At 38.1% G+C, this 22,698-nt stretch overlaps 1 non-coding gene and 1 pseudogene across 1 annotated transcript; one reads left to right on the top strand and one right to left on the bottom strand.

The window, feature by feature from the left end:
• The first annotated feature begins 1,461 nt into the window (after positions 1-1,461).
• Positions 1,462-13,295, top strand: LOC120882604 (annotated as a pseudogene).
• TRNAY-GUA lies at positions 8,637-8,708 on the bottom strand. The gene has a single exon. It is a non-coding gene; the product is annotated as a tRNA-Tyr (tRNA).
• Positions 13,296-22,698: the final 9,403 nt, after the last annotated feature.

Here is a 22,698-nt window from a genome sequence, read left to right as displayed (position 1 = left end):
GTCTATAAATCTGAGTTCAATTGCTCTTTCCCAATTACTTCCTAAACTTTTCCTTATGACCAACAACTCTGAAAGGGGAGTGATTTACATGTAGCACATCACTAATTATAGAAGTCTAGGGAAACTAAGATCTATCTCTAACTCCATCCTTCATTTAAAATGTTGTCAAATGTCCTTCACAAAATCCCGGACCTCCTTTTGCCTCATTTGTCACTGTATAGCTGAAGTCTGATCTTCATCAATAAGAACTTCTTTACCCACCTCAAAGGTCCAATTTCGTCCATCTCAACCACATCAACCCACTAAAGGAAACAGCCAATTTCTTCATATTAAAAGAGGTTTTTTTAAAAAAAGAGGTTTTGCATTGGTAAATAGGTAAGCAAACAGTATACTCACAATTGGATGACTTAATTGGGTGACTAATCTAGAACTATCCCAAGGATGAAACAACTAGAAAAAATAAAAGAGCAAAGTCTTCCTAAAAGTTTTTATTTTAGTTGTCAGAAACCTAAACACAACACTGTATTGGAAGAATTAATAGCTGTTTTCTAGCAAGAACTACAGACTAACCTTAACAAATTCATCTGTCTATAACAATGACAAAGAAACTATATTATTCTTCTTCCACATCAAATCCTTAAAAAAAATCCTCTTGGCTCTATTTCCAAGATATTTACCACATTTGATGTTCATTTCCCTACAGTTTATATACAGAGTTATATTTTCCTTGGGGCACTTTCTATGAGCTTTAATTTGATAATCTTTGACATAGAATAAGCCCTACCTTGTAGGGTTGGTTTGATGACTAAACTAGATTGCATAGATGGCAACATTTGTGAGCACAGTACAAATAGAAGGAGTTACTTTTAACAAGAAGAAGGCAGTTTGGTGCCTATAGTGTCTAGGAAAGGGGAATTGGTGAGTTCTGTAGGCAATATGATCCCCACTCTGGTGGAAAGGAAGACAAATCCTTACTGCACCACAGAGACAGCTTTTCTAAGGGCTCAGAGCCCCACATGTAGTCTCTGTGCCTTGGACACATGGAGAAGTCTCAGTCTCTAGCACCTTTTTCAAAACTCCTCCTTGAACACCCAAAGCTTCCATCATCCTGCTGTCTCCTCGTGAAGCACAGGCTGAAATGATGGATGCTGTCTGCAGAGTCTGTGCTGTGAATTCCCTCCGAGGTGGACACCTTCCTAGGAACACTGCCCTGCCTGGCATTGGACACACCCACACCCATGGTTGTACGAAGGTCTGTCTCTGTCTTGAGATGCTGCTACATGAGATGGCACTGATCCACCCCAGGAAGACTCTTGTTGTCTTCCATCTTGGAGGGGGTGTCTTTTTCTGATCTGATCCCCCAGTTCCAGCTGTGCCCCTCTGTTAAGAATGATGAGGATTTCTCACTCAGAGACGGGGCAGAGGGAGGTGAAACTTGGGGAGGGGCAGTGACAGCACAGAATGGATGGTTCTAGACCACCCGAGATCCAAGCATTCCCCCGGGACAGGGAAAACTGGGCGTCATTCACTCTAGAAAGAAGCATGACGAGGGGCACAGGGGCCCCAAAGGCAAACCGCAGAAGCCAACTGGTAAAGCCAGCAGGGACTTGCCACTGTTCTTGGAACACAATCCAAGCTGCGAATCCTGGCCCATGAGGCCCCGAGTGACCCAGACTCCACCTGCTTCTCCAGCGTCACCTCATACACTCACCACCCCCACCCCATCACTAGCTCGGCCCACAGTGACCTTCTTTACGTTTTTTAGATTTGCTAACTCGTTCCCAGCCCGGAGTCTGTGCACCTGCTCTTCCTCCCATCTGGGACCCTCTTCTCCTGTATCTTTGCCTGGCTACCACTCAGGTTTCAGCCCAAATGTCACCTCAGGGAGGTGACAATCTTAGTTGATGTTTCACAGCTCTCCAATACTACTACCACCAAATCACTCTATCCTATCATCTTCCATTGTCTTCAGTTCAGTTCAGTTCAGTCACTCAGTCATGTCGGAGTCTTTGCAACCCCATGGACTGCAGCACACCAAGCCTCCCAGTCTATCAACAACTTCCAGAGTTTACCCAAACTCATGTCCATTGAGTCAGTGATGCCACCCAACCATCTCATCCTCTGTTGTCCCCTTCTCCTCCTGCCTTCAATCTTTCCCAACATCAGGGTCTTTTCAAATGAGTCAGTTCTTCACAAGAGGTAGCCAAACAATTAGAGCTTCAGCTTCAGCATCAGCCCTTCCAATGAATATTCAGGACTGATTTCCTTTAGGATGGACTGGTTGGATCTCCTTGCAGTCCAAGGGACTCTCAAGAGTCTTCTCCAACACCACAGTTCAAAAGCATTAATTCTTTGGTGCTCAGCTTTCTTTATAGTCCAACTCTCACATCCATACATGACTACTGGAAAAACCATAACTTTGACTACACGACCCTTTGTTGGCAAAGTAATGTCTCTGCTTTTTAATATGCTGTTTAGATTGGTCATAACTTTCCCTTCCAAGGAACAAGTGTCTTTGAATGTCATGGCTGCAGTCACCATCTGCAGTGATTTTGGAGCCCCCCAAAATAAAGTCTGTCACTGTTTCCATTGCTTCCCCATCTATTTGCCATGAAATGATGGGACCAGATGCCATGATCTTCGTTTTCTGAATGTTGAGCTTTAAGCCAACTTTTTCACTCTCCTCTTTCACTTTCATCAAGAAGCTCTTTAGTTCTTCTTCACTTTCTGCCATAAGGGTGGTGTCATCTGCATCTCTGAGGTTACTGATATTTCTCCCAGCAATCCTGATTCCAGCTTGTGCTTCATGCAGCCTGGCATTTCTCATGATGTACTCTGCATAAAAGTTAAATAAGGAGGGTGACAATATACAGCCTTGATGTATTCCTTTTCCTATTTGGAATCAGTCTGCTGTTCCATGTACAGTTCTAACTGTTGCTTCCTGGCCTGCATACAGATTTCTCAAGAGGCAGTTCAGGTGGTCTGGTATTCCCATCTCTTTCAGAATTTTCCACAGTTTGTAGTGATACACACAGTCAAAGGCTTTGGCATAGTCAATAAAGCAGAAATAGATCTTTTTCTGGAAATCTCTTGCTTTTTCCATGATCCAGCAGATGTTGGCAATTTGGTCCCTGGTTCCTCTGCCTTCTCTGAAACCAGCTTGAACATCTGGAAGTTCACGGTTCACGTATTGCTGAAGCCTGGCTTGGAGAATTTTGAGCATTACTTTACTAGCGTGTGAGATGAGTGCAATTGTGTAGTAGTCTGAGCATTCTTTTGCATTGCCTCTCTTTGGGACTGGAATGAAAACTGACCTTTTCCAGTCCTGTGGCAATTGCTGAATTTTCCAAATTTGCTGGCATATTGAGTGCAGCACTCTCACAGCATAATCTTTCAGGATTTGAAATAGCTCAACTGGAGTTTCATCACCTCCACTAGCTTTGTTTGTAGTCATGCTTCCTAAGGGCCACTTGACTTCGCATTCCAGGGTGTCTGGTTCTAGGTGAGTGATCACACCATCATGATTATCTGGGTCATGAAGATCTTTTTTGTACAGTTCTTCTGTGAATTCTTGCCACCTCTTCTTAATATCTTCTGCTTCTTTTAGGTCCCTACCTTTTCTGTCCTTTATTGAGCCCATCTTTGCATGAAGATCCCTCGGTATCTCTAATTTTCTTGAAGATCTCTCCAATCCTTCTCATCCTATTGTTTTCCTCTATTTCTTTGCATTTATCACTGAGGAAGGCTTTCTATCTCTCCTTGCTATTCTTTGGAACTCTGCATTCAAATGGATATATCTTTCCTTTTCTCCTTTGCTTTTCACTTCTATTGTCTACATGACACTACTCTAAAATTATCTCATTTACCTATGCTTTGTTTGTCTATTATGTATTTGTCTCATTACAGGAGGTATAGTCAGGTTACTTGTCAGTTTTGTTCCCCACGACATCCCTAATGCCGAGTGTAGTAGTGTAGTACCTGACACATAGCACGTACCCAATACACAAGTGTTACATTTTGAATGATTTAATGAATATTTCAGGACATGAGAAATGGCAATTTGTAAAAATATTTGGGATTTTAAGGAAGGAAACAATCTTCACTAAGATGCAAAATACCACTGGGTGTAGAAATATCTCATTTATGAACTGTGGTAAAAACGGGTAGTAGGAATAGGGAGAAGGGGAAGAAGCTCCAAAATGCCAATGTTAACACTCTGCTTGCCATAACTCTGCTGATAGTTCAGACAGAATGATAGGTAGAAGATTAACTTGGGCATCAGCACAACTACATGCTTTACAAATGGACTTTACATCAGTTAATTCTCTATTACTAAAGATTACTGTTGTAGGTTGGGTCATGGTCCTACATTTAATTAATCTGAGGTTAAAGATTTGCATGGCTGGATGTACCAATTCAGAGTAATCAAGTATTGATTGTGTCTTTTACCAACAATTAAATAACAATAGTCAGCTTTTATTCGGTGCCCTGAGTCTTCTCAAATCCCAGAATAATCAGTGAATAGTTCATTTAAGCAGTTGCAGTGTGAGGCATAGTTGAAATATTATTCCTAAATTTTAAAACAAATAAAAACTCAGTTTGGTCAATATCTTGTAATAATCTATAATGAAAAATCATTTTAAAAGAATATATATATGTATATAGCTGAATCAATTTGCTGTACATCAGAAACTAACACAATATTGTAAATCAACTCTCCTTCAATTAAAAAAAGAAGTTTGTCATTTATTACAATCAGAAGTTTTCTTCAGAATGTGAAAGCTCAAGTTGAAGATTTCTCTCTGCCCTAATTAATTCTATCATACACCAAGCCTGAGAATCTTTGCTTAACAAAGCACAAAATTTGTACTTTGGGAAATGACTATATTTCCAACTTTAAATGAGGGAAATAGCCCAACCCTTGGTATGGATGGAGATATTGACACCTTCTCCTCAGTTCCACTGCTCCCAATACACAGCTCTCACCAAAAGCCCCTTATTTATGGTTTCTCACAGTCCTGTCTCTAAAACCATTCAGTGTACCAGGACAATCCAATGTAATGAATTCACACTCTGCACAAGGCTTTCTGCTAAATGCTTGTAGAAATTACTCAGAACAGTCTCTGTCTTCAAGTAGTTGATAATCCAACAGGCATCAGAGAGATTAAAAAAAAAAAGTCTCTATTTAACACTAGAAGTTTATGCTAGTTAGCAAGGAATATGTTAAAAATTTTCCAAGGAAGGGGCAATCTATTCTTGATGCTCTGCTCTTTTACTTTTACACATCCTCCCTGGGTAATTATATTCATGACTCAACTTCTGTTATTGTCAACATGGTGATTGATTCCAGATCTGTCTATCCAGTCCAGATCTTGCCATCTGTATTTGTAAATCTCTAGTGACCAGCTTCAATCCCCTGGAAGATCCTGAAGTTTATGAAACATCCAAATTCAAATTCATTAACGCCTCTCACTCTTCTCCTTCCTAAATTCTCCATGTCTGCAAATGAGTTAACCATGTTCCCAAAACCACATCTCCCCAGCCAGAAACCTTAGAATCACCCTCTATGCCTCACTCTGGTTTATCACTCAACATTAGGCCCCAACAACACTATCTTTCTACCTCATAGAATGCCTCAGAGGATGCAACTCCCTCTGCTCTACATCCATGTTGCTACCATCACTGCCTCATACATTCATGTTCATGAACTCGGTGGTTATTCACACCTGGATTTCAGTCTTAGCTTTGCCTTTTCCAGTTGGTGACCTTGGGCAACTACTTACTTTCTGCCTCAGTTTCCTCAATGAAAAAATGGGAATAATAATATTCCTTATATGTCACATGGCTGGTAGAAATCTTTGGAAAAAGCAATGTATATATAGCACTTTACAGAGCACCTAATACATAGTAGTAGTTCAATAAATTATTATTGCAATTATTATTGTAATATAAGAACCACAGACTGACTCTGATCTACCTTCAGAGCCTCATTTCTCATTTTCCACTCCATCTTTGCCCCAGTCCTATACTGAAGCCTCATCAGATTTTGTATGATTTCCTGAACCCATGGAACCCTTTCACATCCTCTATCCCACTGCATTTTCTGTTCCCTCTGTCTCAAATGTTCTCCGTGTCTTACCTTTATTCAACACCAGTCCTTCCAATGAACACCCAGGACTTATCTCCTTTAGGAAGGACTGGTAGGATCTCCTTGCAGTCCAAGGGACTCTCAAGAGTCTTTTCCAACACCACAGTTCAAATGCATCAATTCTTTGGTGCTCAGCTTTCTTCACAGTCCAACTCTCACATCCATACATGACCACTGGAAAAACCATAGCCTTGACTAGATGGACCTTTGTTGGGAAAGTAATGTCTCTGCTTTTGAATATGCTATCTAGGTTGGCCATAACTTTCCTTCCAAGGAGTAAGTGTCTTTTAATTTCATGGCTGCAATCACCATCTGCAGTGATTTTGGTGCCCCAAAAAATAGTCAGCCACTGTTTCCACTGTTTCCCCATCTATCTGCCATGAAGTGATGGGACTGGATGCCATGATCAGTACTATATCATATTACAATTTTTTAAAATTATCTGTTTTCAAGTTTGTTTCATATTTGTGATGAACTCTCAGGTTACTTTGGTCCTCATTGCTAAGGTAATATCTTACACAGAGTTGATGTGCAGTAACTGGTCTTTTAAAGAAATATTTCCTAGCTGAGATAACCTGGGCACACTTCATTGAAGGATATTTTAATGAGAAAAGGGAGCAGAATGAAAAAGACAATTTTTTTCTCAATCCTGTCATCTCCTCTCTGAAATGCTATCAGAACTTCCATCATCACACTACCATCCACCCCTATAAGACCAAACCTCCCTACTCTTAAACAACAAGCCCTCTGACAGACTGAAGAAACCCTGGTGTCCACTAATTGAACTTGAGTGAAATATTCATGTAGTGGTAGGAAGGAAACAGCTGGGTTCAGATTGTAGAGGACTTTGAATTTTGAATTTGAAGTTTGGACTTCACCCAGCAGATAATAAGGCACCATTGGACGCTGTGTGGCAGGGTATACCATGGTCCAAAAGGTAGTTTTAGGAGATTCCCATGGATGGGATCTTCCCTGGACTTCCCTGGTCGCTTAGATGGTAAAGCATCTGCCTACAATGTGGGAGACCCGGGTTCAATCCCTGAGTCGGGAAGATTTCCTGGAGAAGGAAATGGCAACCCCCTCCAGTATTCTTGCCTGGAAAATCCCATGGACAGAGAAGCCTGGTAGGCTATAGTCCATGGGGTCGCAAAGAGTCGGACATGACTGAGCGACTTCACTTTCACTTTCATGGATGGGATGTACAGAAGTGTATTAAAGAATAAAGTCAATTCTTAGAGGGACAGAAGAGAAGAAAGGGACCAACATTTGTGGGAAATATCTATGTGGCAGTCATTACTGTAAAAGCACTTCAATCCTATATATATAAAATCTTATTCAATCCTAGCAATAATAATAAATCCACCATAAAGTACTATCACTAATTCTAAATTGAAGAAGTAATGGTTTATGGTGGTAAAAGAACTTGCAAAAGTAAAAAGGTGGTAAATAGAAGAGCTGGGACTCCAATTCTAGTCCGCTTGACGTTAAAGTCTAGACTGGATATTCTTAACTTATTTATGTACCCTGGAAGCACTTGAGGACAGAAATTCAACAAAATTAATGGTATGGAATGGGAGAAGGTATTTTCAAACCATCTATTTGATAAGGGGTTAGTATCCTACATATATTTATATGTAAATATATAAAATTTATATTTAATATATAAATTATATATATATATATGAAAAGTGAAAGCATTAGTCACTAAGTCTTGTCCAACTCTTTGTGACCCCATGCACTATAGCCCACCAGGCTCCTCTGTCCACAGATTCTCCAGGCAAGAATATTGGAGTTGGTTGCCATTCCCTTCTCCAGGGGGTCTTCCTAACCCAGGGATTGAACCCAGGTCTCCCACATTGCAGGCAGACTCTTTACTGACTTGGCCACCAGGGAAGACCTATGTATGTAAATATATAAAATTTATATCTAACATAAAAATTATATATATATATATAACTCATACAATTGAATAGCAAAAAGTGTCTGAAAAAAAATCTGAGTATAAACACTTCTTCAAAGAAGACATACAAATGGCTGACAGTTACATGAAAAAGTGCTCAGTGTCACTAATCATCAGGGAAATCTGAAGCTAAATCACATTAAGATACCACCTCATACTTGTTAGGAAGACTATTAGCAAAAACGGCAAGGGATAAGTACTGACGAGGATACAGACAGAACTAATAGAACCCTGGTACTCTGTTGCTAGGAATGTAAATTGGCACAACCATTTTTGAAGATAGTATGAAGGTTCCTCAAAATATTAAAGTAGAACTACTTTATGATCTGGCAATCCTACTTCTGGGTATAAATCCAAAGAAGAGAAATCCAGATCTCAAAGAAATGTCTACACTCCTGTTCTGTGCTGTGCTTAAGTCACTCAGAGGTGTCTGACTCTGCGACCCCATGGACTGTAGGCACCTCTGTCAATGGGGATACTCCAGGCAAGAATAGTGAAGTGGGTTGCTATTCCGTTCTCCAGGGGATCTTCCCAACCCAGGGATCGAACCTGGGTCTCCTGCATTACAGGCAGATTCTTTACCATCTGAGCCAGCTGGGAAGCACATAGCTACTCTATTGAATACTTGAAATTTGCTTAAAGGGAAGATCTTAAGTATTCTCACAGAAAGGAATGAAGGAAAGGGAGGGAGGGAGGGAAAGTGAAAGGGAGGGAGGAAGGAACAAAGGAAGGAACGACAGGGAAAATGGCAGCTTTGTGAGGTGGTAAGTATGTTAAATAACTTGACTGTGCTATTTCACAGTGCAGGCATATATCAAAACATCGTGTACACCTTAAATATATAGAATTTTTAATTTGTCAATTATCCCTCAAAGCAAACTCTCCAAAAACCTCATTCTAAGTGAAAGAAGTCATATACAGAAGAGTAAATGATGCTTTTGAACTGTGGTATTGGAGAAGACTCTTGAGAGTCCCTTGGACTGAAAGGTGATCCAACCAGACAATCCTAAAGGAGATCAGTACTGAGTATGCATTGAAAGGTGTGATGCTGAAGCTGAAACTCCAATCCTTTGGCCATCTGATGCGAAGAACTGACTCATTGGAAAAGACCCTGATGCTGGGAAAGATTGAAGGCAGGAAGAGAAAGGGATGGCAGAGGATGAGATGGTTGGATGACATCACCAACTCGATGGACATGAGTTTGAGCAAGCTCCGGGAGTTGGTGATGGACAGGGAAGCCTGGTATGCTGCAGTCCATGGGGTCGCAAAGAGTCAGACACGACTGGGCTACTGAACTGAACTGAAATACTATACAATTTCACTAACATGAAATTCTAGAAAAGGCAAATTTAATCTATGGTGACAGAAAGCAGATCCATGATTCCCAGATCAATGAGATTGGGGATAGGACAGAATTGACCAGGAATGGGCAAAAAAAAAAAAATCTATCTTAAGGGGTTATGGAAACATCCTCAGTCTTGAGTAGTGGTGGTGATTTTTATGGGTTATGTATTTGTGAAAAGTCACTAATGCATGTACTTAAAATGGGTGAATTTTATTGTATGTAATTATACCTAAATAAAGTTGATTTAAGAAGAAACAAAAAATGTCTTTCAGTTCCCTCAAAATTTGTTGCACAAATTTTCAAATTTAAATTTAGTAGTTCATTAGAAGAAATGCCAGGAGAGTTACTTTTAGAAAAAGTGAAAAAGGATTATGTGAAAATATCATCATATTTATTTAGAAATATTCAGGTTTTATAAATGCACACTTATTTGGTATCTCAGAATCAACAATTTTGTCACTTAGTAAGTACCTTTTTCTTTTTATGGTAATGGATCTAATACATTCTATTCACATTTTATTCTGTATATCCAAAGCAGAACATAAAGAGCATCTGATCCAAGACAAGTTTAATCATCTAAGTGTCCAATGTACTTGTTAGGGTGCTTTGACTTTAAGGTAAGAAATGCAGAATGCTTTCCAAGTTTGTTAATTAATAGCATCCCTAGACAAATATCTTCTTATTGCTGTGCCTGATTGCTAAATCTCTCTGCTTCAAGGCAACAGATGGCTTAAATTCTCCCAGAATTAAAAAGGAAATAATCTAGAATTCCTTTTGATTCAAGGGACTAAATTTAATCAGGTTATCCTATAAGTTACAAATATCCTAGAAATAATGAAGATGATCAAAATGGAAATGAATGGTTGTTATCTTCTAATCGTGTTAGTAGTGTGTAATAGTCTTTATAGTACCAGTTGATGAAATACTGCTGCCATAAAATCAGCATGTACTAAACCCAACCAAAGCCTCCAACAGTCTCTCTTCATGAACTTTTTCTTATGACAGCAATCTTCTTCTCTGGGCTTAGAAGATAATACAGATTGCAGAGTTCCTTGAGCAGTCTTTAATAAGTCTGGTTCAAAAGTAAGAGTAACAAAACTCTTTCCTAGAAATTTCATCTTAAGGTTCATTCGGTTCATTTGGACTGATCCAGATAATATGAGTTCTATGCACTAACACTATTTAAATATCAGTCTAAGCAATATTAAAAATTTTTTCTTCTTTACAATAAGTTGTATGTCAGCATGTCATATGGTTCCCTCTAGATTGAAAGCCATCAAAGACAGGAATCAAAATGTCTGCATCCATTATATTATAAAAACACACTGCTCATAGATCCTCATCAAATGCTTAATTATTGACACTATCTGAACATCTGCCTGTTGTATGGGATATGCCAGACCAATGTGGTCTTATAAAGTAGAGCCTGTTCCATATTGGTATTTTCTTTTCTTTTTATTAAAGTATATAAGTACTGATTTACAATGTTGTGTTAGTTTCAGGTGTACAGCAGAGTGATTCAGTTATATATATATATACACATATTAATATTTCCTATTGTCATTCTACTCACTCAAATCTTTGTCTATTACTATATAACTAAAGTCAGGCAGGCTGCTTGCAAAAAAAGGGCCTGTTTTTTTTCTTTTTTAAACACAAATATCTCTCCGAATCGCTGTATCTCTTCCCAATGTTCTGGCCTTTCAACTGCATTTTCCAAGAAATTCTCTTTGAATAGAGATTAATTTTTAGTTTGAAAGCACATTTTAATATTCTTTATTATTTCACAGAAACAGGAAATCAAAATTTCTAAAAAATCAAGGAAAATGATTCTCAGCATCTTATACCAACTGCATACATCATTCTCTACTCTATCCCACCTCACCAACATACACACATACAGACAAAATCCCAATCTGTAGCACAACTATCTAACACTTGATATTTTGGTAGAGAGAGGAGACAAGTATACTAAAAAGAAAGGAAGAGGGTACATTATATTTTAATAATGTGACAAGGTCTAAGCAACAAAATTATTAAATATTCGGGTTATGTAAAGCAGTCATCCTCAGCCTATCTTTGAGCCTCACCCCACCCCTGATCTATATCCCAGGTGTATGAGATGACAAGAAGCTTGGAAATGGAGTAAAAGATGAGGTTGGCCTTAGGCACCACCTGGCATCCACATGACATAAAACTAGGAGCCACATGCTTATCACACTTGCTTTTCTCACAAAGGAGTATCAGTCACAATTCATTTCGTTTGCTGGCCACCATTTCAAATTATGATCTCTTACAGTTACAATGGTCATACTTAATCTCTAGTGATATACAGACTTAGCCTTGTTATCATAGAATTTGTCCTGTTTTCCAGTAGAAAATGGTTTTTAAATGGCTATTTGTTTTTGGTAGGTTTCTTGATTTTGCTAACCCCATAAGACACTGGGGATGATGGATGAGAATAAATTCTTCTAACAGTTTCCACAGTGATATACATACACTATGCACTCTTATACTGATGATTTTGGAAGACAAAAATCACCCGTCCCCTCAGAGGCTAACTCAATTGTATGCATTTTAAAAATAGTTCTCTTTTTTATGACTATAAAAGTAATACATTTCAATGAAAAAAAAATCAAACAATTTAAATATGAGTAAAACTGGGAGAGAAAGAACCATGCAGTCTGGGTGGTAGAGAGACAACTAGGTTCAAGAATATCTGATACGGGTTCTTTGTGCTGGGTTAAGGAGGAGCCAGACAGAGACTGAAGCAAGCAATGCAATCAAAATACTGCTTCAGTGGGCGATGTGGAACTCGGCTTATTTCCCAGGCTCAATGTGTGCAGAAGGGCGGTTCATTACAGTGATGCCTGAAACACAGGACAAAAGGAGTGGTGGTTGAAGATGGGGAAGAGCCCAAAACCGAGCCAGAGGCCAAGAAGGGTAAGGCAGGAGCGAAAAAGAGGCGGCAGGAGAGGGCGCAGTTCTGCATGAAGACCCCCCAGATCAGAAAACCTCACCCAGTGGCAAATCAGCCACACTCAAGTTCTGCTCGTGGAATGTGGATGGGCTTCAAACCTGGATTAAGAAGAAATGTTTAGATTGGGTAAAGGAAGAAGCCCCAGATATCCTGTGCCTCCAAGAGACCAAATATTCAGAGAACAAACTACCAGTTGAACTTCAAGAGCTCTCTGGGTTATCCCATCAGTACTGGTCAGCTCCTTCAGACAAGGAAGGGTACAGTGGTGTGGGCCTCCTCTCCCGTCAGTGCCCACTCAAAATCTCCTATGGCATTGGTGAGGCAGAACGTGATCAGGAAGGCCGAGTGATTGTGGCTGAATATGATGCATTTGTGCTCGTGACAGCCTATGTGCCTAATGCAGGAGGAGGTCTGGTACACCTGAAGTACCGCCAGCACTGGGATGAAGCCTTTTGCAAATTCCTGAAGGGTTTGGCATCCCGCAAGCCCCTTGTACTCTGTGGGGACCTCAACATGGCTCATGAAGAAATTGCCCTTCACAACCCAAAGGGAAATAAAAAAGAATGCTGGCTTCACTCCACAAGAGCATCAAGGCTTCGGGAAACTGCTGCAGGCTGTGCCACTCAATGACAGTTTCCGGCACCTCTACCACGACATGGCCTACGCCTACACCTTTTGGACCTCTGATGAATGCACAATCCTAAAACGTTGGTTGGTGCCTTGATTATTTTTAGTTATCTCAGTCTCTGTTGCCTGAATTGTGTGACAGCAAAATCCGTTCCAAGGCTCTGGGCAGTGACCACTGTCCCAATAACCTATACCTAGCCCTATGACACCTCTCCCAAATCACATTGAGCCTGGGAAATAAGCCCACCAAGGTAGCTTTAAACTTCTTACCCCCAAACTTCAATAACTGCTCTCTAGAGAAATCTGCACTGTATTTCCCTTCTAAACTACGGAATCCTTTACCCAGGCTTCTAATAACAGATGCTAAGTTCTCAAGGAAGGTGTTTGTGTAGGGGTGGTGCTTTTTTTCTTTCTTTTTCTTTACATAAAAAAAAAGCTATTGATATTTCCTTTGAACTGTCCATATGAAAATAAAGAGCCATAGTTTTAAAAAAATCTGATATGATATACAACCCATGGAAGGAAAAAACAGTGATTTTATATTTGAAGGGATTATTTGGATATGGTTATGTCAATATGCTTCCATCAAAATAGTCATGTCAGGCAGTCATATCAAAACATTCTGCTTTGAGATGGAAACTAGTGAAACACAAGAGGGAAAGTCTGGGTAAGACATGGTAAAGGAGTCATGTTCCTGAGAAGTCTATGTCATTTTGATCAATGTTGGTGAAGCTAGCAAAAGGATATGATAAGCAGCTGTAATGTAATTGAGATTTCATTCATTTTAAAAATCAAATTTTGCATCAGATTTTAAAACATTCATAAATCTTATTTCAAAATATTGAATTATATGCAAAAACATTAATTGATTTTATAACAAACTGATAACTACTCATTGCTAGACACTGTTCATTACTCTTTATGTATATTACATCATGCAATTATCATAGGAGCCCAGAGTAGTAGTTACTATCCCATTTCACAGTTAATAAAGGAAAACTATGGGCTCAGAGAGGTTACAGAATTACAAGGTCATGCATGCATGCTAAGTCACTTTAGCTGTGCCTGACTCTTTGTGACACTATGAACTGCCAGGCTACTCTGTCCATGGGATTCTCCAGGCGAGAGTACTCCAATGGATTGCCATGCCCTCCTCCAGAGGATCTTCCTGACCCAGGGATAGAACCCCATCTCTTATGTCTCCTGCATTGGCAAGCAGGTTCTTTACCACTAATGCCACCTGAGGGGGTGGGGGGTGGGCTTCCCTGGTGGTTCAGATGGTAAACAATCTGCCTGCAATGTGGAAGACTTGGTTCGACTCATTGGTTGGAAAGATCCCCTGGAGGAGGGCATGGCAAGCCACTCCAGTGTTCTTGCCTGGAGACTCCCCATGGACAGAGCAGACAGCAGACTGGTGGGCTACAGTCCATGGGGTCAGAAAGAGTCAGACACAACTGAGTGATTAAGCACAGTGCACAGCACCACCTGGGAAGCCCTGAACTACAAGGTTATATGGAATTAAAGGGCTATCATAGGTACACAGCGCTGATTCATCTCATAAAAAAATAGGAACTTATTTTGATGTACTTTCTCATATAGTCACTATATCTTATAAATACATTTCTAGGTTTAGCCTATTCTTTCTGTAATACTGCAAAAAAAAAGTATCATTTAAATTGAAAGTGAAAAAAATAAAAAGCCTTAAACATTCATAAATGATTAGTAGGAACATAACAGGAATATAATTATATTGTAAGATTTCTACAAATGTAGAATGATACAATTGCTTTCCATAGTCACTGGCCTTTTTTTTTTTTTTCAGCAGAAATATGTCAATATTAAATCACAGTGAAGTAATTGATTGTATTACAACCTAAAGCTAAAAGTATATTATACAATTAAATATATTTAAGTTCTCTTTTTAAAGCATAATTTGCACCTGAATATCTTTACCAGTCCCTACACCTAGCAACAGATAGTTCAAATGTGAAGCAATATCATTTTTCAATTTTGGTAGTTGAATTATTTTATATATGAGTTTATGGAAAACAGAAATTATAGCTTTAAAACCCATAATTTTATGAATGTGTGGGTGCAAATAACTTTATTTTTTCCATTAAATACTTGTATAGAGTGTTCCTATATGAAAATCATTACTATAATTTATAAAATAGCATTAATATAATCAATACAATTCTGTACATTCTGACATTGCTCATGCATTTAATTTATTCCAGCATGTTAAATCAAGCAATTTAACAAACTAAACACATACTTTATCTTGATGAATAGTGTTACACAGATCTACTCCAACGTATTACAATATAACCATTATTATCAAACATTTTCTCCACATTTATTTCAAAGCTATGCAATGTAACAGTTAGAACAAGGCAGATGGACATTTGAATATTGGCTCTGCCATGGAGTAGCTGTTATGTCACTGGAGAAGCTCCTTAACATCTCTAAGGTTGAGTTTCTTCCTTTATAAAAATAGGGATAAAAATAACTACCGCACAATGTTGTTGTGAAATTGCTGTTAAATAAGTTTACATACACGACAGTGTTTGGCCCAGAGCAGGCACTCAGTGAATGTAAGTATACTTTCTTTCTCAAAATATTACATGACTAATTGGGAGTGGGGTGGTTCCAAGTATTCAGTTAAAATGGCTTATTTCTTTAAAAAAAATTATTTCTTTTAATTGGAGGTTAATTGCTTTACAATATTGTATTGGTTTTGCCATACATCAACATGTATCCGCCACAGGTATACACGTGTTCCCCATCCTGAACCCCCCTCCCACCTCCCTCCCCGTACCATCTGTGTTTTAATTTAACTATGCTATATAAGCAACCAGTTCTCAACATTGTTTAAAAGCAGTTAGTGAAAAAAATACATGTTAGCTATTCTTTGTCAATTGTCACAAGAATTTAGTGACATGCTTTGGGGATTGGACTAAAAAACCCCAGGTTTTCTTCAAAATGACTAGGAATGTGCATGCAGTTGAAGGATGGTAACAATAAAAAAAGGAATGCTGGGTCATTAGGTCCATCTTCTGGCTTTTCCATGGTTTAAAAAGATAGATAAAACAATTATTACACAAATCACTTGGGTGCTGTGATAAGAGAATGAGATTAGGAAGGAGCTTTATTACCAGCCTATAAATGTGTCATAAAAGTACAGTCATTTTATTGCTTTTTCTATTTTAAGCAGCTGTCATTTTAGTCATATGTGTTTTCTGCTATCCATGATACATAACTATGTATTTTCAGTATTTCCAACCAATTAACAGGCCAGGAAAGTAAAAGGCAGAATTTTCTAAGTCCAAATTCAAAGTTTTTAAGAGGCTAATGCAATTTTTTAAAGTTCATTTAAGTAATAAAAAGTCACTTGATTCATGTTTATGTCTCTTAGTCTAACCTAGTGAATTGTAGACATCTTAAAGTGGAAATAATTCCTCAGCCTCTTTTGACAGTTGGTGAATATTTCTGTCTGTGTTCTACATATTAACCAGTGTCTTGACATAAAATATTACTTATTTTAAAGAACTAGGTCAAAATAATCTTTAATTTTTCTTTCAAAAGGACATTTCAAACTCCCACTCAGGGCAAATAACACTGTTAATGATGACTGCACAATTATAAAACATTTCAGAATAATTCAATCGTGTTATTAAAAAGGGTGGTCAAGATATTGTAAAAAAAATTTCAAACTGATTATTGAAGTGCAATGAATGATTTTTGACTTGCATTGACTTATATCTCAATAATTCTGAGTAAGAGAGACATGTAATCTACCTTAAATAAATGTGTTCCTTTGATTATGCCAAGAAATCAAAAAAACGACCTCATCAGGTTTGGCTAATAAGACTAGTGAAGAAATAACTTTAAACAAGTATCCAATACAACCCCAGATAATTTTACACCAAACTCAAAAACATGATTTTTTTAAAATTACTATTTAGAAGTTATTTAAAAAGTCTCTTTGGAAGTACAGTCCTCTGATTAACTTTTTAGTGGAGAATTCCTATAAAAATAACCTCTCTTGCTACATCTGAGCCAGTGCTCATCTTATTTGTCCTATGCCCAAATTTCAAGAAAACAAGGGCACTTACAGGGCCAAAAAGGCAGTTTGAGGTTTACCTTCTTCAAGACTTTAGATGCCAGAGTGCTTTAACATTGCCAAGCTGTTTCAATTACTTCCACATGTCTTAAATTTCCCATTCATGGCGATCTTGATGTGCCTGTCTAATGCACAGGTACACTCTCTTGAGTAGGCAGGTTCCTCTCATAGCTAGTAACTTAGTGGTATAGAATCAATACATCGTAAGGATCGTTTGACCCACTTTGGAGGAAGGCAGTTAAACCTGACATCTGTAGTCACAATTACTTTCCAACCAACAGCAATCTTTAAAGCATATCAAAAGGTGTCATTCAAATACTATGGCTACAAATAAATGAGTCCCTTTATGAGACTATGAGCCTATATGCCAGTCCCAAAGCATTGCTTTTTTCCCATTTTAAACCCCAAAATATATTTTTTAAATAGTTCAAACTGGCTGTTTCTAAACTTCTATTTTATTGCATACTAAGCCTTCAGAAATAATTATTCATTGAAAACTAATTTATGTGTAATGTGAGTCTAGGAGATTATCACACTTATCTTACCATTTATTTGAAAATACTTTATTCCAGGAAGACTCCTTCTGTGTCACATTTAATTGCCTTTGAAGCTCCTGCCATTTGAATCTGTCTTCTGGAACATGCATTTCATCATTATTTTTTAGCCTTGTTACATCAATCACCACAACTGCTATAGAAGATTTCTGGGCTGTGAAGTGATAATTTGTTCCAGTGGTATTAATGAGGCAAGCAGTGGTCTTGAGGGAGGTGACAGCCCATTGCTTTACAGACAGCACCAGATTAAGGTGCTGGACAATATACGAGGCTTTAAGCATAAACTCTAGAACCTTTGGAGTGTTTTATAACTTTCCTTATCAAAACTAACATAGAAGAGATACTTGTGACACATTATCTACAATGAGCTAAGCATATCTAATCACCAAGGAGGGGGAGCATTAATAAGTGTTGCTTAACTTACCTTGAGTTACAGACACATAAGAGAAACTTAGTACTGCTCCCAACTTGAAGGCTCCCTAATGCCTTATAAGCTCTGAATTGGTCTATTTCCATTACCATGGTTGTAATGGCATGTCCCTAGCCACAGAGGAGTCTAATTCCCTGAAGTGCAGCCAATGAAAACTTGTATTTCTGGGAATTAGTTCTCAGAACTAGGAATGCCGATTTGTTGTTATAATACCATGCCCATGAATACCGCCTCTAGGAAGCAGTACATCTGGAAACAACAGATGGTACATGTGGAAATGGGTTGGATGGAGTATTTTAATACCCACACATCTCTAATTCAGTTCTACAAGTCTGACTTCAATGTTTTCTCAGATTATAGAGTGCTTCAGAATTGGTAAAAGAGGCCTAATCCATATTATTGTTACTATCAACAGCACCAGATGAAAGCCTAATGTTGTAATGTCATTGTCTATGAACTCTCATTTGACCACATATATATGCACAGGCAACAATCTGGATATAGCTTTTAATAACAGAACAGGTCAGTCCAGTGTACTTCCTTATTTCTTTACCAACAACCAGAGAACATAAATTTATTTTAAGATGAAACTATCCTAGTGAGCTACTCTCCTTAATATAGGAAGGAAACATTTAAGCTCTTTCACACACTGTCTAAACAGTTTATCTCCCTCCACCTTCAAAAGCTACCAGAACTATTATAGTATTGGAGAAATTTCACTTAATATGGTAGGAGAACAGCTTTGCTAGAGAAATACTTCCTTCTTGTGCTTCAAGAAGGCTGAAATAAGATGTTTGAGATATGTTGGCATTTTAAGAAACATACCATCTGAATGGTAGGAAAATAACTTTTAGAAGCTTAGAATTTCATATTCTGTACTTTGTTAGTGAAACTTAGCTAGAATTAGGATAGTATTGTACCATCTATCAAAAGAAAATGAACCCTCAATGTAGATTGAAAGAATTAATATTATGAAAATGACCATACTACCCAAGGCAATCTACATAACCAATTCAGTTCAGTTCAGTTCAGTCACTCAGTCGTGTCTGACTCTTGCGACCCCGTGAATAGCAGCATGCCAGGCCTTCCTGTCCATCACCAACTCCTGGAGTTCACCCAAACTCATGCACATCGAGTCGGTGATGCCATCTAGCCATCTCATCCTCTGTCGTCCTCTTCTCCTCCTGCCCCAATCCCTCCCAGCATCAGAGTCTTTTCCAATGAGTCAACTCTTTGCATGAGGTGGCCAAAGTATTGGAGTTTCAGCTTTAGCATCATTCCTTCCAAAGAACACCCAGGACTGATCTCCTTTAGGATGGACTGGTTGGATCTCCTTACAGTCCAAGGGACTCTCAAGAGTCTTCTCCAGCATCACAGTTCAAAAGCATCAATTCTTCGGCGCTCAGCCTTCTTCACAGTCCAACTCTCACATCCATACATGATCACAGGAAAAACCATAGACTTGACTAGATGGACCTTTGTTGGCAAAGTAATGTCTCAGCTTTTGAATATGCTATCTAGGTTGGTCATAGCTTTCCTTCCAAGGAGTAAGTGTCTTTTAATTTCATGGCTGCAATCACCATCTGCAGTAATTTTGGAGCCCCCCAAAATAAAGTCTGACAATGTTTCTGCTGTTTCCCCATCTATTTCCTATGAAGTGATGGGACCAGATGCCATGATCTTCGTTTTCTGAATGTTGATCTTTAAGCCAACTTTTTCACTCTCCTCTTTCACTTTCATCAAGAGGCTTTTTAGTTCCTCTTCACTTTCTGCCATAAGGGTGCTTTCATCTCAATATCTGAGGTTATTTTTCCCCCAGCAATCTTGATTCCAGCTTGTGCTTCTTCCAGCCCAGCGTTTCTCATGATGTACTCTGCATATAAGTTAAATAAGCAGAGTGACAATATAAACCTTGATGTACTCCTTTTCCTATTTGGATCCAGTTCAATCCCTATCAAAACACCAATGGCATTTTTTCACAGAACTAGAACCAATAATTCTAAAACTTATATGAAAACAGCAATCTTGAGAAAGAAGAAAAGAGCTGTAGGTATCATGCTTCCTGACCTCAGACTATATTGGAAAATTACAGTAATCAAATCACTTTAGTACTGGCACGAAAACAGACACATATGTCAATGGAATAGAATAGAGAGCCAAGAATAAACCCACATACTTTATGGGTGGGTTATGGTGACTTAATCTACAATAAAGGAGATAAGAATATACAATGGAGGAAAAGACACTCTCTTTAATAAGTGGTGTTGGAAAAATTGGACAGCTACATGTAAAAGAATGAAATTAGAGTGTTTTCTCACACCATGTACAAAAATAAACTCAAAATGGATTACAGACCTAAATGAAACCATAAAACTTCCAGAAGAGAACATAGTCAGAACATTCTTTGACATGAATTACAGCAATATATTTTTGAATCTGTTTCCTATGGCAAAAGAAATAAAAGCAAGAATAAATGAGATCTAATTAAACTTAGAAGGTTTTGCACAGAAAAGGAAACCATCAACAAAATGAAAAGACAACCAACTGAATGGGAGAAAACATTTGCAAATAATATGACTGATAGGGATTGATATCCAAAATTTATTAAAACTGCATGCAACTCGATATAAAAAAATAAACAATGTGATTAAAAAACAGGCAGAATATCTGAATAGCTATTTTTCAAAAGAAGACATACAGATGACCAACAGGCACATGAAAAGATGCTCAAAATTGATAATTATCAGGGAAATGTAAATCAAAACCACAATAAGATATCACCTCATACCTGTCAGAATGGTTATCATTAAGAAGACCACAAATAACAAATACTGGCAAAGATGTAGAGAAAAGGGAGCCCTCATACACTGTAGACAGAAATGTAAATTTGTCTAGCCACTACGGAAAACAGTATGGAAGTCTCTCAAAAAACTGAAAATAGAACTACTATACAATCCAGCAATTGCACTCCTGGGTATATATCTGGAAAAAAGGAAAACACTTATTCAAAAAGATAGATGTCCCCAAATGTTCACAGCAGTATTATTTACAATAGCCAACATATGGAAGCAACCCAAGTGTCCATCAACAGATGAATTGATAAAGTACATTAGCAGATAAATATAAAGTGGAAAACTATTCATTATTCAAAAAGAATGAAATTTTGCCATTTGCAACAACATGGATGGACTTGGAGGGTATTATGCTTATTGAAATAAGATAGAGAAAGACAAATACTGTGTTTTCACTTATGTGTGAAATCTAAAAAAGGAAACGAATGAATTTAAAAAACAGAAATAGACTCACAGATATAGAGAACAAATTAATTTTACCAAGTGAGAAGAGGGAAGTGGGGAGAGGCAAGATAGAGTAGGGGATTAACAGGTATAAATTACTATGTATGAAGTAAATAAGCCACAAGAATATATTGTATAGCACAGGGAATATAGACAATATTTTATAATAACTTTAAATGGAGAATACTTCATAAAAGTTTTGAATCACTATGTTGTACAACTGAAATTAAAATAGACAAGTGAAACTAACATAATGCTGCAAATCAACTATATTTCAATGAAACATTTTAAAACTCTCAACTATAATATAAGAATAGAAAAAAATGGATGTTTGTTGAATATTGCAAATTGTGACACAGTGGTAAAGAATCTGCCTGCCAGTGAAAGAGACAGGAGATGTGGGTTTGACCCTGGGTCAGGAAGATCCCCTGGAGTAGGAAATGGCAACCCACTTCAGTATTCTTGCATGGAAAATTCCATGGACAGAGGAGCCTGGTGGGGTCACAAAGAATCGGACCCGACTGAGCACAGCACACAGCACAGCACAAATTAACCAATGCACCATTTAATGTGGTACAAAGGAAAGGAAGTCCAATCCAAGTGGCTGCAAGTCACTCCAGATACAGAAGATAAGTGGCAGCCTATTGTCATTTATATTCAGTACTGTATTCACTTAGATAAAAGGGAAGGGGGAATCTCTATCCTGCCTGTCTTGGATCACTTCAGGAACCACTTAGTTCAATGGGAAGCAGGATCCTAGTCCTTGACCTTTCCATTTGCGGTCAATGTGGACAAATGGATTTAAATTCTGAGATGAGTTTGCATTGTCTTTCTGGACAGTACAACCTCCTTTGTTGAAGAGGTACCTATGAGAGGAGAGCAGACAAAAGACTCCATACACTTTGTTATCACAATCACACCCTAAACACATTCAAAGTAACTCTAAAATTTATGCCAATGAAGAAAAGACCCTGATAGTGAATAAACTTCTGTTAATAAATACACACTGAATACAACAAACAGCATCCAAGATCTTCACCAAACGCTTGTTATTCTTATTTGTTCTTTCTCTCTCTCCTTCCTTATTTCCTTCCTTCTTTCCTTTTTTTCATCTTTCCTTCCTTAGCAAAACAAATTAACACTTAATAAACTGATCTATTATGCAAACATAGCAATTTGCTAAAACATTTTTGATAGATGGTTTAAACATTTTAAACATTCACTATAGTAATGAA

Source organism: Oryx dammah, unplaced genomic scaffold (genome assembly GCF_014754425.2).
Source record: "Oryx dammah isolate SB20612 unplaced genomic scaffold, SCBI_Odam_1.1 HiC_scaffold_23, whole genome shotgun sequence".
Classification (NCBI taxonomy): Eukaryota; Metazoa; Chordata; class Mammalia; order Artiodactyla; family Bovidae; genus Oryx; species Oryx dammah.
This window is presented reverse-complemented; position numbering and strand designations above follow the sequence as displayed.